Source organism: Desmodus rotundus, chromosome 8, assembly GCF_022682495.2.
Source record: "Desmodus rotundus isolate HL8 chromosome 8, HLdesRot8A.1, whole genome shotgun sequence".
In the NCBI taxonomy this organism is placed as follows: domain Eukaryota; kingdom Metazoa; phylum Chordata; class Mammalia; order Chiroptera; family Phyllostomidae; genus Desmodus; species Desmodus rotundus.
This window is the reverse complement of record NC_071394.1, coordinates 102872200-102889828: the sequence shown is the minus strand read 5'-3', so window position 1 is coordinate 102889828 and position 17629 is coordinate 102872200. Positions and strand designations below refer to the sequence as shown.

At 37.4% G+C, this 17629-nt stretch overlaps 1 protein-coding gene across 3 annotated transcripts in view; it reads left to right on the top strand.

Annotated features, from left to right (window-relative positions):
• Window positions 1-17629, top strand: part of NCK1 (NCK adaptor protein 1) — a 553292-nt gene that overhangs the window by 499828 nt on the left and 35835 nt on the right. The window contains exon 2 of one of the 3 annotated variants that reach the window (XM_053929351.1): window positions 4948-4979. The exons of the other annotated variants lie outside the window; for them this stretch is intronic. The gene's annotated coding sequence lies outside the window, so the exon portion shown is untranslated. The remainder of the gene's footprint in view (window positions 1-4947; window positions 4980-17629) is intronic. 3 annotated transcript variants of the gene reach the window in all.

Sequence of the window (17629 nt, the reverse complement as noted above, 5' to 3'; positions counted from 1 at the left end):
AGCCTCACAGTTGTCTTCAAAGGGCCAAAATAATTTTAGGACTGTCTAAATGTAACTACTCCTTAACTGTTAAGGAGTTGAAATTACATTCAGCCCTTTGAAGTCAACCTTGAGGCTGATGTGGCCCCTGGTGAAAATGAGTTCGACATCCCTGCTCTATCCATTCTCATTCTCCCATCCTCCTAGCCTCTGGCAACCACTATTCAGTCTCTATGTATTGACTACTCTGTAACCTCATGTAAGTGTAATCATACAATACTGGTCCTTTTGTGATTGCCTTATTTCACTTACTATGCTGTCTTCATGGTTTATCTATTTTGTAACATCGAAAATTTTTTTTAAGGCTGGTAATATTCCATTGATTGTATATTTCACATTTACCCATTTATTTTTTATTTTATTTTTTCTCCTCACATGAGGATATGTTTATTGATTTTAGAGAGAGAGGAAGGGAGTGGAAGGGGGAAGAGAGAGAGAGAAACAGAGAAACAGAAACATTGATGTGAGAAACGTTGATTGGTAGCCTCTGGTGCATGTCCCAACTGGGGACTGAACCTGCAACCTAGGTGTGTGCGCTGACTGGGGATCGAATCCACAACCTCTTGGTGTATGGGACAATACTCCAACCAAGTCACCTGGCCAGGGCTTACCCATTTGTTTTTTTGATGAACACTTTGGTGCCTTCTGCTTTTCTGCTGTTGTGAATGATGCTGACATTAATTTGGGTGTGCAGATATCCACACAAGACCCTGTTTTCATTTCTTTTGGGTATGCTAAATCATATGGTAATTCTGTTTTAGATTTCTGAGGAATGACCTAACTTTTCCACAGAGGCTGCAGCACTTTACATTTACCAGCAATGCACAAGTGTTCTGTTTTTCTGCATCTTTTCCAGTACTTGTTATTTTCTGGGGTTTTTTCCTGTTTGTTTTTTGCTAATAGCCATCCTAATTGAGTGTAAGGTGGTATCTCTTTAGGGTTTTGAGTTGTATTTTCCTAACAGTAATGATGTTGAGCATCTTTTCTTGTGCTTCTTGGCCATTTATATATCTTATTTGGAGAAATGCCTATTCTGGTCCTTTGCCCATTTCTTAATTGGATTGTTGTTGTTGTTGTTATTTTATTGTAAGGTTTCTTTATTCTCGGAGTAATCCCTTATTGGATATATTAACTTGCAAATATTATCTAACATTTCATGATCATGTTCTTTCATGCATAAAACAGTTTAATTTTGAAGTCCAATTTATCTGTTTTTTCTTTTGTTGCCTGTGCTTTTGGTATCAGATCTAAGAAATTAATGTCAAACCCAATGCCATGAAGTTTTTGCCCTATTTTCTTCTAAGAGTTTCATAGTTTTAGCTCTTATTTTAGGTCTTTGATTCATTTTGAGGTGTGTTTTTTTGTTTTTTGCATATGGTGTAATATAAATGTTCAAGTTCATTTTATGTTTTTACAATGTCCAGAAGTATTCAGCAATGTAATATGAACAATAGAGATATTAATTGAAGAAGATACAAGATACGAGAAACATTGTGCATAAGACAATGATGCCTCAGTCCCCTTTAAAGTAGGCACCTTGGGACCTCACACAGTTCTCCTAATTGCCATCAGCTGCCTTTTTGTATTTTCCTGACTCTCATTGATGATCTAAAATCTTTTCCCTTTCAAAGGTGATTTTAGTTTTGGGAAAAGCCAGAAGTGGCAGGGCACCACCAAATCTGGACTGTTGAGGGGCTGAGTCACCTGGGTGATTTGATGTTTTGCCAAAAACTTGGTCTGAGCAGGCTGCATTGTGATGAAGCTGCCAATCACCAGTTGCCCATGGATGTGGCCTTCTAAATCATCCGAATAGTTTCCACAGAGGAATGTTCAAGCTTAATGCAAAATTTGGTGCAGATTCATTGCTGTACTCACTCAGTCATTTTCAATGCAACGGCCACACAGTACATGTGCTCACTCACTGGCGTCTCCTGCCCCCATTGACTAGTACAGTGAAGTTGTCATTGTTGACACATGTACATTCCAGTCCACCCTCCTTGACTGCCAGGTTACGTCAGTGTCCCGCAAACTGTTCTTGTTATATTAACAATGGTTGGACTTCTTTCCAAACAGACCTTGTTTATTTTAATTTCTCTTGGTATATTACTAGGAATGGAATTTCTGCATTATGGTAACTTATGTTTGATCTTTTGAGGAACTGCTGGAGTGTTTTTCAAAGTGGCTGTACTCTTTTACATTCCTACCAGCAGTGTATGAGGGTTTTCATTTTTCCATGGCTTTTCAAATTTAGGCAATATTATCTTCTGACTAGCTTATTTTACCAATTTTTTTTGGCTGGCCTCTTCAATGATAATCTCACTCCTGTCTTTGTGCTTTCTCCTTTCACCAATTCATAATGCTGTTTATTATGTCAGAAGTTTACAGGTGAAAGGAACTATCGAAAATAATAGAAGTTGAGCTATTTGAGCCATTAATTTTACAGTTGGTAAAACTTAAAAAAGTTAAGAGATTTGACCCAAAGTTATACAGTGATAGTATCAAGACTGGATACCCTACTATGTAGATAGCCTTCATTTTAAGTCATTGTGTTTCCCTTTTCTGTGTCTAAAACTCTTCACCAGATATTCTTAACCAGTTATCTTCCCATACTTTCCCCTGAAATACAGTCTAAAAGGAAGAAATTGTGTGCAAATAGGTTGTTTGGCAGATGATTTTAGGGAACAAGAGCAAGGGACCAGGGTGAATGAAACAAGAAAAGAAGAAAAGCTAATACAGGAATGTGTTATTGAATTAATCACTACTGTTGCAACTAGGGCTAATCCTAGTGGGAATTTCTGAGGATCTAGATGCTCTCATATTGTCTACTCATGGATGGACAGGAGTAAACCATTATCATCTGCTCTGCTCCCAGTCAGCTTACAGCTGCCCCAGTGTGGTATAAATTCTTTCTCCATCCCTCCCCTACTCTTGGCTGCACACAGGATCCTGCCAAGTGTGTTCCCAGTTCATCGCCTCAGGAAGTCCCAGGACAAAAGGCAAAAGAACCACTGAGTACTGTGGGGAAAGTAAGTCAGACCTACCTGGAAGCATTAGCCTCAGTTTATGACTAGTGTGGCAGGCAGAATGATGATCCCCCAAAGATGTCTACATCCTGGTCACCTAAATTTGTAAATATGTTACCTTGCATGACAGAAGGGACGTCACAGATTTTCGTGGTTATTGGTGGGCCCGCTGTAATCAGAAGGAGTCTCACAAGAGGGAAGCAGGAGTGTAAGTCTAAGAAATAGGAGTGTAAGTCTAAGCAGGCGATGTAATCGGAGATCATGGTGATATGGCCAGAAGCTAAGGAGTTAGACATAGAGCCTTCTGTGGGAATGCAGACTTTGATTTTAACTCTGTAAAACCTGTTTCGACCTTATCTCCAGAACTTTTAAGATAACAAATTTGTGGTTTTTAAAATTAATTTATTTTCCAGTTACACTTAAATTTGTTTTAAGCCACTAAATTTGTGGCAATTTGTTACACACCAGTAGGAAACTAATGCAGCTAGAATCAGAGGAGAAGCCAACAATAAGGGGTAGGCTTTTATGAGAAATTTCTTATACTTCATCTTCATGCTGTTTGGCCTCTCCTTTGATTCTTGTATTAGTTTCCTACTGCTGTGTAACAAAATGCCACAGATTTACCTCTGGCTCTGCTCAGATATTTTTGGACCCTACATCGATTTCTAATCCATCACTGAGTCACTGCAATCTCTACAACAGAAATTTAAGAAGGATTAGTGGTATAAGCTAGTGCTACCTGCTTGTACAACTATTGTTGAAGCAGGAATTAATATTCATCATTTCCTTCTTTCATGAATACCCATTCTAGATTCCCTTGATGCTGGGTCAGTATTTCAGCTGCTCTAGGTTACTTGTAACCTCTAGACTTTCATCCTTGAGGGATTTGAGCCCTTAGTTGCCTTACCCCTTTTGGGCCATAGTTGCTGCACTTTCTTTTTTTACTGTAGCCCAAGCATGGAAACACCCTGAGTTCCAGACAGACTCCTCCCTACCCACATTGTGTACAACAACTCCTAATGATAATTAACATTAATTAATGCTGCTAGTATAGTTATTTCTGTCTTCGGTAGTCTGTGAGCATGAGAAGCTCAAAAGTGCCCAAATAGTACGTGTAAGAAATCCTTACTTACTGTGTCCCCTGGTGGAAGTATTACCCTCAGGACCTCTAATATAGAGGTTTTAAATTGTGGGGATGATAAACCCACATTTCACAAATGAATTACTGGGATTGATGGTGAAAGGAGTCAGTTCAACTTTACCCCTTGCTTTCTGTATTCCTGCATTCTAGCTATTAGGGCTATTACACCGTAGCCCTTGGTTCAGTGCATATACTGCATCCTGGAAGACCAGCAGGGTGACTTTTTAGTTGAGCTGATCAGGGCACATGCCTGGGTTGCTGGCCAGGTCCCCAGTAGGCAACTGTTTGGTTTCTCTCACACATTGATGTTTCTGTACTTCTCTTTCTCCCTCCCTTCCTCTCTCTCTCAAAATAAATAATATGTGAGATCATATGGTATTTGTCTTTCACCAACTGGCTTATTTCACTTAGCATAATAGCATAATAGTCTTCAGTTCCATCCATGCTGTTGCAAAGTGTAGGAATTCCTTCCTTTTTCTTTCTGCTGCATGGTAATTGAATAAACAAGAATAAAAATATAAAAAATAAATAATATGCCATTCCATCAATCTGTTAGTCTGTCAGTTTCCTGGTGATGTGATCTGTGAAATGCCCTGATCAAATACTTATTATTAAAGGCACACTTTGTTTTATTGTGCTTTATTGATGTTGCATTTTGTTTGTTTGTTTTGAAAATTGAAGGCAAGATCCTCCACCAGCAAAAAGGTTATGACTTACTTTATTTCAATAATTTCTTTATTTCAGTGGTCTGGAACTGAACCCACAGTATCTCCCAGGTATGCCTGTATTTCTCCTTCACTGTTAAATGGGTCCTTTGGTTTAAGGTGATGTTAAGATGGATCCCATTTTGGTGGTGCTGGGCAGAGGTACTGTAAATGTAGAGGGACACTTGGGGCAGGTAAGGCAATTCCATTTCTAGATAAGTGTAAATTCTGCTTCCTCCCAGAATGCAAGAGTCCCAAACCAATCTTGCCACCTGCTCAGCTCTATGTCTGATAAGTTGCTATTTGTATTTTGCAGTGATCCTGACCTTACTAGAATTTTGTCTCCTTTAGTAAGGCTTTTTTTATTATAATGTTCTAAAGTAAGTTAATGATGTTTTTGGTAATAGGATATCTGATTAATAGAAGTTTTAAATTTTAATATAGTCAAGTATAGGATTCCATTTATAAGAAATTCAGTAAAAGGCAAACTGTATAGTGACAAGAAAGCCCATCAATAGTTGGCATCAGGGAGAGGACTGACTGTAAAGGGTCACAAGGTAACTTTTTGGGGTGATGAAAATTACTTAGATCTTGATTGTGTTTAGGATTACACAACTTTATACATTTGTAAAGACTCATCTACACTTAAAATCATTGAATTTTGTATGTGAATTATATTTTATAACTGATTTTAAGAAACGAAGAGGATTTAATATACTCATTTGTCTATCTTCATTATATTTATTAAATTTTTCCTGTATAGATTATGCTTTTTGATTCTTAAATTTAAGAAACTCTTCCCTTCTTTGGGATATTTTTTTTCTGATATTTCATTTTATTAATATCTGCTCTTTATTTCCCCTATTGTTATGAAATGTACCCAGGATGTGTTTTAATCAGGTAGAGTAAGACACACAGACATGGAATACTGAAGGAAGGTTGTTTTTTTTTAATTGAATTGATTGGGGTGATGAAGAAAGACATTTTTACTCATGGTTCTCTAGAAACAGAAGGCACAGCATCCCTGCTGGGCCACATGGGAAGCACCAAGGTGATCAGAAGGTAGAAGGCGCAAGGGGAAAGCATGGGCTAGAACCTTTATTGTGGTTTCTGTGGAAAGGAATAGATGAGTCAGGGCCTACCCCTGAGCAAGCTTGAGCAAATTTAGAATTACATAGTTTGAGCAATTTATAGCTCTGGGTACTAGGGGTGGTCTCTAATTGGCTAGTACCTGGCTTTGAGGTGATTTAGTGCAGGGGGAATATGAGCTCTGGATTAGTTGGTTGTATGCCAAAGATATACTTTCAGACAAGTTGTTTGCTATCACTAGGAATTAGGTAACCCTGGGTACAAAGTGGCCTGCCATGTAAGAGCATCATAAAATATAGGAAATTAAAAAAACATTAATACATTTATGCTTTTTTGAGTATTTAGAATGTATCATCTAGCCTTCAAGGTTCTGATGAGAGATCTGCTGATAATCTTGTTAAGGATCCCTTGTTTGTGATGATTCATTTCTGTCTTGCTGCTGCTTTTAAGATTCTGTCTGTCTCTAAACATTTTCATTATCATGTATTTCAGTATGGGTCTCTTTGTGTTTATCCTACTTGGAATTTGTTGAGCTTGGATTTTTATATTCGTGTCCTTTATTTGGGCCATTTTCAGCCATTATTTCTTCAAATAATATCTTTGCCCCTTTAATCTCTCTTCTCCTGGCACTCCCACAGTGCATATGTTGGGTTTTTTTGCTGTTGTCCTACAGGTACCTTACTCTATACTTACTTCATTCTTTTTTCTTTGTGTTCCTTAGGCTTGATAACTTCATGTTTACCGATTCCTTTTATTCGTTCAAATCTGCCTTTGAATCCCTCTGGTGAATTTTTTTATTTTTGTTACGTACTTTTCAACTCTAGAATTACCTTTTAGGTCTTTTTAGGTATTCTATTCCTATAGATACTCCCATTTTTTATACATTTTTTTCTTTACTTTCTTCACATCTTTTCATTATTTGAACATCTTTAAGATGTTTAAAGTTTTTGTGTAGTATGTTTGTCATTTGGTCTTTCTCTGGGATAGTTACTGTTGGTTTCTTTTCCTTTGAATGGGCTGTATTTTCTTTTCTCTTTGTATTCCTTGTGATTTTTTTTGTTGTTAAAAACTAGATGTTTGAATCTAATAATGCGGTAAATCTTAAAATCACATTCTTCCTCTTCCCCAGGGTTTTCTGGGGTTTTTTTTGTTTGTTTGTTTGTTTGCTTTCTTGTTTTTGAGTGCTATAGGCTGTCTTTGTGCCAGGAATTACACTGAAGTATAAACTTAATTTCTCCTCAGTCTTTTCTCAACTTGAGTCTTTTCCTGGGTATGTGTGGTGACTTCCTATATTTCCCTGTTCTTAATTCTTTAATGCCCAGCTCCCAAAGGAGAAAAAGAGAAAAATGAAAGGGGGGGGGAGGTGGGAAAAAGGTGCCAGCCCTGTAGATCCCCTTCAATCCAAGGGAAAGGGGCTTTTACAATTGGGTGTGTGTGTTCAGCAATGGCTGCCTGCCTCTGTGTTAGCACCTCAGTTGTCAGGAGCAGCGGTCATCTGTCAGGACACACATCTTTCATGACAAGGTCCTCATTGCCCACTTGGCTCCCATAGGCTGCTCCTGGAAGTAATGCACAGATGCCTGGCACAGGACTAAGGGTGGAGGATGGGTAGTCATTGCCAGGCTAAAAGCTAAAATTAATCAAAATTTACAGACCAAGCCTTCCCCTGGAAGTTTCAAATCTTGGAATAGACTCTGGAATTCTAAAATAGTTAGATCACATAGATTTTGCTAGTACAGTTGTTGTCTAGATGGTGGGACAGATTCTTGGTACTTTCTATTCCACTATCTTCCCAGAATCTTCTTATACCAAAAAAATAATAATAATAATAATTTCATTATAGTTTAAAAAGAGTTCTTACCTTTTTCTCCTGATTTTTAGGAACTTCAGAACAGTAAGTTCATTGTGACTCAAAGCAAATACATTTAAGACCTTTCATTTAGCTTTCAATTCTAGATACCAAACATTTAAAGGAGGAACTGAGATGTATTATACTTTTTTCCACCTAAGAATAAACTAAATGCTTCAAACTGGAAGATGGTGAGCCTGGAGACCGAGAGATTCCTTAAGGAGGCAAATGCCTGAGAATGGAGGTACTGGATTCATTTCAGTCCTATGTAGGCGGTAAAAAGGACATGACATGAGATATAGGGGTTGACTGAGTAGGGTTCGTCAGTCCAGATAACTGGATCGATAGTGGTACTACTTAACTGAATTATAGAACCCGGGAGAGACTGCAGGGAAAGGTAGTTAAGTGTGTGAGATGCCTATGAAGTGGACAAGCATAATACTTGACAATTTACAAAGCATTTTTATACCTAGGAATTTTAAGTAAGAGTGTACTGGCTTCCTGTAACTCTGATAGTTCCTCATAAGCATAAACCAAAAGGATAATGGGAGGCACAATAAACTTTAACAGGGCTAAGTGGTAAAGTTCTAAAACTGTTTTTGAATAAAAATTACATAAGTACATGAAGAGCATTAGGAGGAATTAGTAATGAAGTGCAGCAATTAATGTGAAAATATTCAAATGTTATGATTAACTTCATGTTAAATATGTCTTGGGATTTTAGGTGTCCACAGTTGGGAGTATGTGAGGAGAATATGGTTGTTAAAAGTGATGCGACAATCTGAACCTTATTTATACTCTACAGTGTGGGGAAATGGTAGTTCCACTGTTCCCTCTGCTAATGTGTATTCTTTTGGAAATATGTATATCTTGAAGTGACACTTTCAAGAAATAGAGTAATTAGAGTATATAAGAATAAAGATTGGAGTAGTGGTAATATACAGGGGTTGGCAGAGGTAGATTTATAATTATTTGTATATAAATCAGTTTATTCTTGTATTATTTATGAATTATTGAATTGTGTGTATTATACCTGTAAAATTACTTTTGCCCAGCCTTTAATGAAAATATGTAGAAAACCCAGTACTGTTTTCTTTTAATTGTATTTTTCCATTACCATTTATCCTCCTTATACCCTCTTCCACCTCCACCCAACCCCCTCCGCCTGCAGTCACCACACTGTTGCCCATGTCTATGAGTTCTTTTCCTTTTTTGCTTAGTCACACAACACCCCCAACCTGGAGTTTACAGCCTGCTCTCTGTCCATGAGTCTCTCTCTGTTTTGCTTGTTTGTTCAGTTTGTTCATTAGATTCTACATATGAATGAAATCATATGGTATTTGTCTTTCTCTGGTGGGCTTAGTTCACTTTAAAAATATGTTCTCCAGGTCAATCCATGGTGTTGCAAAGGATAGAATTTTCTTCTTTTTTACAGTGAAGTAGTACTCCATTGTGTAAATGTACTGTGGTTGTTTTATCCACTCATCTGATGGACACTTGGGCTGCTTCCAAATCCTGACTATTGTAAATAATGAGGCAGTGAACATAGGGGTGCATATGTTCTTCTGAATTAGTGTTTCAGGGTTTTTTGGATAAATTCCCAGAAGTGGAATCTCTGGGGTTATGACAGCAGTTCCATTTTTAATTTTTTGAGGTAACTATATTGCTTTCCACAGTGGCAGCACCAATCTGCATTCCCATCAACAGTGCAAAAGGCTTCCCCTTTCTCCACATCTTCACCAGCATGTGTTGATTTATTGGTGATAGCCATTCTGACAAATTTGGTTTTGTTTAGTCCATAAAATTTTAAGTGGGAACTTAGATCATAGTTTTGGCACTCAAAAGAGACTTTTTGATCTTATCTGATTCAGTTTCCTTATTTTGCAGATAAGAAAATGGAGTTTCATGGAGGTTGATAGGACATTCCGTGAGTCATAGCTAATGGCAGAACAGTGTCTAGTACTGAAATAGATGGTTAGAAAGGAAATTGAATGTATTATAAACATTTTATTTATTAGGGGTATTAAGAGCAGGACTGGGTCTAGGGTGAGGCAAGCAAGTTGCTTAGCTTACAAAATTGAAGGAGACATTCACTCCTAAGTGCAAACTTTTGCAAGATCCTTATTTATCAAAGTAATATGTGAACATTGTTTAAAATGTCAGTGCCAAGAGGCATCTCAGTCCTCCAGATTAGGGATAGCTGGAGGAAGCTAGGTGTGGTAATGGTAGAAGAGAAATATTCTTTAAGACCTAGTTCTCTGTGCAGTAGTCTGTTTGCAAGAACGTGTGGAGCATTGCTTTACTTTATGTAAGAACAGTATGGAGTGTTCTGTTCTTAGGCCTGACTGGTTCCTATTCTTTTTTCCTTGAATCAAATCTCAGAGACTATAGATTTTCCTTTGTGCTTTTCAAGCTGTTTTCACCTACACACTTGGTGGTTCTCTGAATCTTGGCTGAAGAGTTAGAGAAACTAGACAATCCTTTCATTTCCTCTACTTTACAGCCCACATAGCCAAATATGGAAGCAATTTAGAAATAACAGTAACAGAAATGAGAGGTAATCCTTGGCCTCTGGTCTCTAGTTTCTGACTTCCATTTGTTTTTGAGGGTAGAGTCACCAAGTTCAACTCCATTCCCCTTAGGTAAAGGACATATTTCTTTATGAGGGTTCTTTTCCCCAGCACTTAGGGATTAGAGGTTGTCTAGGCTGAATAAAATCCCTGCTACCATGTCTCAGGAGATATTTGTACTTCCCAGAACCTCCAGGATGGATGACACATGGAGTGGACAAGCTCTCCCCCAAGTAATAGTGGTTCCCTTTTTCTCATTAACCTTTGTGAGGAGAATAAAGCCAGAATGCACAGCCTGTCTTAGAACTAATAGGTATAAATTTATTATGCTGCTTCTTTGGATCTGCCCTGTTTTATACCCAATACCTGGCTTGCCTCCGTAGGACTATTATGTATTTTTTTTGTTCTTTAGGTCTTTGGAGTTTAAGACCAGCCATTTGTGTTTTTTGCATTATATTTTTAAATAGGTGTATTCTGAAGGCTAAGACTTACAACGTGTATAGACTGGTGGTTTTATTGATCCAGTCAGAGGTAGTTAAATGTATAAAATAGTAGCAACACATTGAACCTAATTTACAAATGTAACATAGTTTGTGATGTTAATGGGAGCAGGATAAGTTTAAAATGAGTCGGCATTACAGATAAAATAATATTGGCAAAGAAATAGAACTTTTCCCACTAGCTTGTAAAGTCTTTATGACATCTTTAGCTTTATGAGCTGGATAGCTTATACTGTGCCCAGCACACAGTAGGACCTCAAAAAATAACGGATAAACATTTTTCTAAGTGAAAGTATGTTAAAAATCAGTGATTTAGCTGTCATAGCGTTCAGTGTTAGCTTTCATCAACCCATCTCAAAGTGTTTACATACACAGTTGTTAAATTTGGGGATATCTATACTTGCTAGTATTGGTTTCCTTAATCTTCATCTAGCTTTGTAAATCCTTGTTTTCATTTTTCTCCCATCTGAAGTTTCCTTTCTTACAGTGTTCTTTTCTTTAAATTTGATAGTCTTTTTTCAGTCAGTTCAGGTGCCTAATCATCTTACTTATTGAATAATTTTTTTTTTGTTATAATGGTAATTTGTTTTTACTTTTTATTTCAGTTTATTTTTAAAATATATTTTATTGATTATGCTACTACAGTTGTCCCATTTTTTCTCCACTTTATTACCACCCACAAGCAAACTGAGCCCTTCTGCTGCTGATTCCCAGGTGGGTGGGTTTGTGTACATTCTGGGACCCTGTGGGTCTCTCTAAGGAACTTTCCTGTGAGGCTGGGAGTTTCTCCCGCCACCACAACCTCCACAGGTTTTTTCTGTCAGAGGTTTTGAGGCTTTATTTCCCTGCATCGGAACTCTGGGTTGTGCGGTCTGTCTTGCTCCCCAGTTGTTCCTCCCGGTTATCCACACACAAATGTGGGACCGTCTGCTCTGCCTCGCCTGCTCTGCCACCGCCTCTTCTGCCCTGGTCCTCTAGCCACTGCCTTGCCTCCAGTCCTTTCTGCCCTGGGCTGCCCGTCTCCGCATCTCCACCCCTCTACCCCTCCTGGTCTGGATGAATGTTTCTTTAACTTCTTGGTTGTCAGACGTTCATACAGTTTGATTTTTCTGTCAGTTCTGGTTGTGTTTTGTTTTGAAATTCGTTGTTGCCCCTCTTTTGGTCGTACGAGGAGACAAAGTGTGTCTGTCTGTCTACGCATCCATCTTGGCCAGAAGTCTCTGTAATGGTAATTTTTGGTTTAGGAAATGAAAAATCCTTGAATAGATTCTGGATTGAGGATTGATTAGATTTTGGGGGCTTGGAAGAAATGGAATCAGATCTCTGTTCATTTCTCAGCTTCATTATCATATTGTACATCAGGACATCCAATGCGCAGCAATGGCTGTGAATGTGGCCAACACAAAGTTGTTGATTTACTTAAAATGTTACTTAGTTTTAATACTAAGTTTTCTACTAAGTTTTATTACTTGGATATGTACATTTTCTATATTAGTGATCAGAAACTTGGGACCTGCTCAACAATTTAAAAAAATTATCAAAAGGTCCGCTGCATAATTAGGGTTATTATATGAGGACTTTTTTGCTTATCTGTGGTAGCAAATATCACAAAAATTATGCACAGATGGACCTCTTCTTTGCTCATCAGGTTTCGTTAGTGTCTGTGTATTTAATGTGTGGCCCAGGACAACTCTTCTTCCACTGTGGCCCAGAGACACCAAAAGGTTGGATATCCTTGTTCCACATGGTAACATTTACCCAAAGTCTACGTGCTCTCAGTTTTAAGTATTTTGGAAAAAGAGAGAGTGCCTTCTGACTTCCCCTCCATTGACATCCAGATGTCTTTCTGAATGAATAACTTGACTTTAAAGCCCATCGTTAAACTAATCACAAGAATTAAGGGAATTTAATAGTCTGATTGGCCATGCATGAATTGCATATACTGCCCCTGAGTTGGTGGAACTGCACCTGAAAAATGTGGAAATAGAATTGGGCAGTGGGGATGGAGAGGATAGTTTCTCAGAAGGAAGTTGAGATACTGTTACAAAATGAAGAGAGAATGGAGGCTGGTATAGCTTACAAATCAGCTGTTCAGTATTTTGATTGACTTAATGTATTTCTAAGGGATCAATAAGGCTTTTCTAAATTAATATTTTAAATTATCAAAGTAATATCTGAGTGTAGTTTAAAATGTTACACAGTTCTGTCTGGTATTTTCAGAACCAACTAAAAAATTTGAAAGTGATTACCTCTTGAGGCAAGGGGGTAGGAAAAGAGCAGAGAACTTACTTTTGTTATAGGCCTCTTTTAAACTATGTGTATATATTACTTTGGTAAATAAAAATATGTCTGTATAATCTCTTGATTCATTGATTTTAGAGATGTACCTATCTTCTATTAAGGTAAAAGAGGACATTCATTTTCTCAGTCTAACTCTCAGCCTCATTGTTTTGATAAAATTACATATTCATTGTCAGTGGTTTTTTTTATTATAACCATATATAACCATGTACATATCATTCATAGCTGACCTACCTCCTATGATTAAATTTCCTTTCTTGTGTAACTTATTTTTTTCTTGGAAGTTACAGAAAATTTATAAAGCGTAATTAAAAAAAAATTTGTTTTCTTTTAGTTTAAGCCTTCCTATACTCTGTAATGGTTCTATAAAAGTCATATTTGTATAATTTTGACATGGTCATATCTGTCAGATATGTCTCCCCACCCCACCCCCCACCATCCCCATGGAAATCTACTCTTTTTTGGATTATTTATTCTAGACATGCTTCAAAGACAAATTTACTTTTGCTGGCATCTTGGAGATTTCTTTTGCCTTTATTGGTTTCCCTGCTTCCTAGATCCTGTGTCTTCCTTTTTCCTTGCTTTATTCCTTTATTTCCTAAGTAAGGGTACATTGGAATTAAACTTTTTGAGAACGCATGTCTGAAAATGACTTTATTCTTCTCCCATACTTAATTGATAGTTTGACTGTATATAAGGCAATTGTTTAATGTGTATAGTGTTTCAGTTTTGCAAGGTGAAAATTGTTCTGGAGCTGGATGGTGATTATTGTTGTTCAACATTGTAAGTTGTACTTGATGCCACTGAACTGGACATTAAAAATGGTTTGAATGATAAATTTTATTTGTTACCTAGGACTGCCATGCAAAGTATCACAGACTAGGTGGCTTAGCCAACAGAAATTTATTTTCTCAAAATTGTGGAGCCTAGAGTCTGAGAGATCAAGTTGTCAGCAGAGTTGGTTTCTTTTGAGGCGCCTCTCTTCTTGGCTTATAGGTAGGTGGTTGTCTTCTCCCAGTGTCTTTGAACCAAGTATGTCTGTGTCCAGATTGGCTTTTCTTATAACAAACAAACAACACTAGTCATACTAGATTGGAGTCCACCCTAGTGGCCCTATCTCCAGATGTAGGCCTAGTCTGAGAGGTACTGGAGGATGGGACTTCAGCATCTAAATTTTGGGAGTGGGGTAGAATTCAGTCCATAACAGGTATTTACCACAGTTTTAAAAATACATCTAAGGGTATATAGTCGGTAACATTGTAATAAGTGTACGGTGTTAGATGGGTACTAGACTTAAACTGTTACTTTTGTTATAGGTCTCTTAGCATTATATATATTTTAATTCAGAGAGGGTAAGAAGTAAAATTTTGTGATGCCTGACAAAGTAATTATATAGGGAGTAATGCCTGAAGCATTAATTTAATAAGTTGTTGAAGAAATAGTATTAGAGTGGATATTTTTTGAGAGCAGGATTTTTGCTTGATGTGCCTTTATTTACTGTCAGGCCTTAGTATAGCGTGCTCCTAATCTGTAATAACTATTCAGTAAACTTATTGAATCGATAAGTGAATGAATTTTGGTATGCACAGGACTTTTGCCTTTGTCATTATTTTGTGCTTTCTCATATTGGAGACCTTTTCAAAGTGATATTTCCAAAAGTGATTAGTATAGGGTTGCATTTTTATTTGATCTATTGTTTAAGATAATGGCTTTGATTTTAAGTAGCCTTTATTTTAGACTAGCATGTCATTTTTAATTTCCCCATAATGGGATTCTTATCCATGTTGTTTCATTAATGAGGGTTTAACAATTAAAATTACTTGACAAAATGGTAAGGTTTAATATGTTGAATAGAATAAAATCATCTTATTGAAGTTAATTATTTGGGGACTTTTTCCCCTCTTAATTGTTTACTGTGAGATCTGTAGCCTTACCAGACTTCCGGAGTTAGTCACTTGGGTATTGTCACTCTGCTGATTTTTATCAGAAACAGGAAATTGTCAAGTTATATGTTAAAGTACAGCAGATTCTAAAATTGCATTCGTACTAGCACAAGAGATTTCCCTTTAGAATTTTTCTATCGCTAGGTGGTTTCTTTTTCCTCACACTATAACAACTGGCTTGCCAAAAATGTTGCAAACAGTACCCTTCCTCATAGTGTGCGTATCACACACAATGATTCGTAAAATGATTGGACAAACTTAGTATCATTGATATATAGATACACCTAATTAATTTGTAAAGGTAAGTTGGGGAAGAACATGTTTTTAGTTGTTTAGTTGTTATTCCAATGTTTACATTAGCAGGATTCCTAAAGTAGACCTTTTAGGGAGTCTATAAGGCAAAAACTATTTTCATATATTGTGATGTTAATTTCCATTTTCATTCTGGAGTTTGCAGAGGATGCATGAAATACAGTGGTATTTTATAAAATGTCAACATTGGGAAATCTGCAAAACTCGATGAATGTATATTGCATGATTAATCAAAATTCATACATGACCCTGATTGAGTAGCTCAGTTGCTTGGAGCATCATCCCAGTGCACCGAGGTTGCAGGTTTGACCCCAGTTAGGACATAAACAAGAGTCTACCAGTGAATACATAAATAAGTGGAACAACAAATCACTCTCTCTCTCAAATCAATAAATAAAAAAAATAATCATACATGAGTAAAAACAAGTCCATTTAAAGTATAAGACAGATGAATGTTTTCTGCTATATATTTATTTCAGTGTAAGTACAGTAATATTCATACTTTTTTTAATGTGAATGAGATTCGACACAGAGTTATGTAATCACTACCCCAATCTAAATACAGTTTCTTCATTCCCCTCTCAAGAAAATAAAATTTTCTCATGCTTTGTGGTCAAATGCTTACCCCCACCTTTAACCTGTGAAAACCACTAGTCTGTTCTCTGTCCCTATAGTTTTGCCCTTTCCAAATGTCATACATGGCCTCTTGAGTCTAGCTCTGTGAGAATGCCGGGTTGTATCGTAAGTCAGCCGGCGTTGAACTTTTTAAGAAGCTGCCAAGCTGTTGCCCATAGGGCCGGTACTAACTTTTGCATTCCAACAAGCAGTGCATCAGTTCCATTTGCTCAATGTCCTTATTGGCACCTTGGTACTTTTTTGTCTTTGTTCCCTTCTCTCTCATTCTCTCTCTCCCTTTCTATCTCTCTCTCTGTCTGTTTATATTGATCCTACCCCCTCTTTTTTCCCCCTTTTTTCTCCACCTCCCTTCTCTTTGTAAGCCATTTGATAGTTGTGTAGTGATATCATTTTGTGGTTTTAATTTGCATTCCTGTAATGACTAATGATTTTGGTGAAATATCTATTCAAATATATTGTCCATTTAAAAATATTAAATATTTAAATATTTTCCCCCCATGGCTTTACTGGGTGCAGCTTGAGACAGCTCTCCCTGGGCTGGAAACACATGTTAGTGGCTCTACTGTCCTGGCCCCCACAGCTTTGGGTTGAGTACTAGGCGATAGCTTCCTCTTGAAATGGAGGAGGCAGCCTTAGTGATCTCTGAATCACCTTTGGGATTCTTCTTTCCTTGTCTTGGAAGAATATCTGGTCTTACCCTGTAAAATCTAAGAAGACTGCCAAGAATCTTCTTTATTCCTTCCTGACTTTTGCCAGTTCAGATTGGCTGTTTCCTGGCTGACTGAGTCTGATGTTCACACCTCTACTCATCTCTTTAGCAAAGGGTCCCTTGGCCACACCCTCAAGAGTTCTGTTCTGAGCACACTTTCTCATTTTTTTGCAATATGGATAGGCTGAGAATTTTCCACCTTTTAAATTAAATTAAGTTTCTGCTTCCCTTTGGATTAACAATTCCATCTTTAAGTTGTTTCTTTTCTCAAATTTTACTGTAAGCATTCAAGAGAAGCTAAGCTGCGCCTTCAACACTTTGCTTAAAAATTGTTTCAGCCAGCCCTGGCCAAGTAGCTCAGTTGGTTAGAGCATCATCCGGATATGCCAAGGTTGCAGGTTTGTTTTCGAATCAGGGCACGTGCAAGAATCAACCAGTGAACATATAAATAAGTGGAACAACAAATTGATGTTTCTCCTTTTCTCCACCTCCCCTAAAAGTCAGTAAATAAAGATTTTTTAAAATAGCTTTATCCAAATATCCACTTTTATCCTCACAGTTCTACCTTCCGTAAAACCCTAGGACATGAACACAATTTAGCCAAGTTCTTTGTAATTTTACAAGAAACACCTTTCCTACATTTTCTGATAACCCATTCCTCATTTCTGTGTGAGACTTTTATCAGAATGGCCTTTACTGTTAATGTTTCAACCTACTTTCTGTTCATGACCACTTAAAGTACTCTGTAGGAAAACTGAGGCTTTCTTCACAGCTCTCTTCTGTGCCCTCAGGAGACATTGCCCTCGACAGACC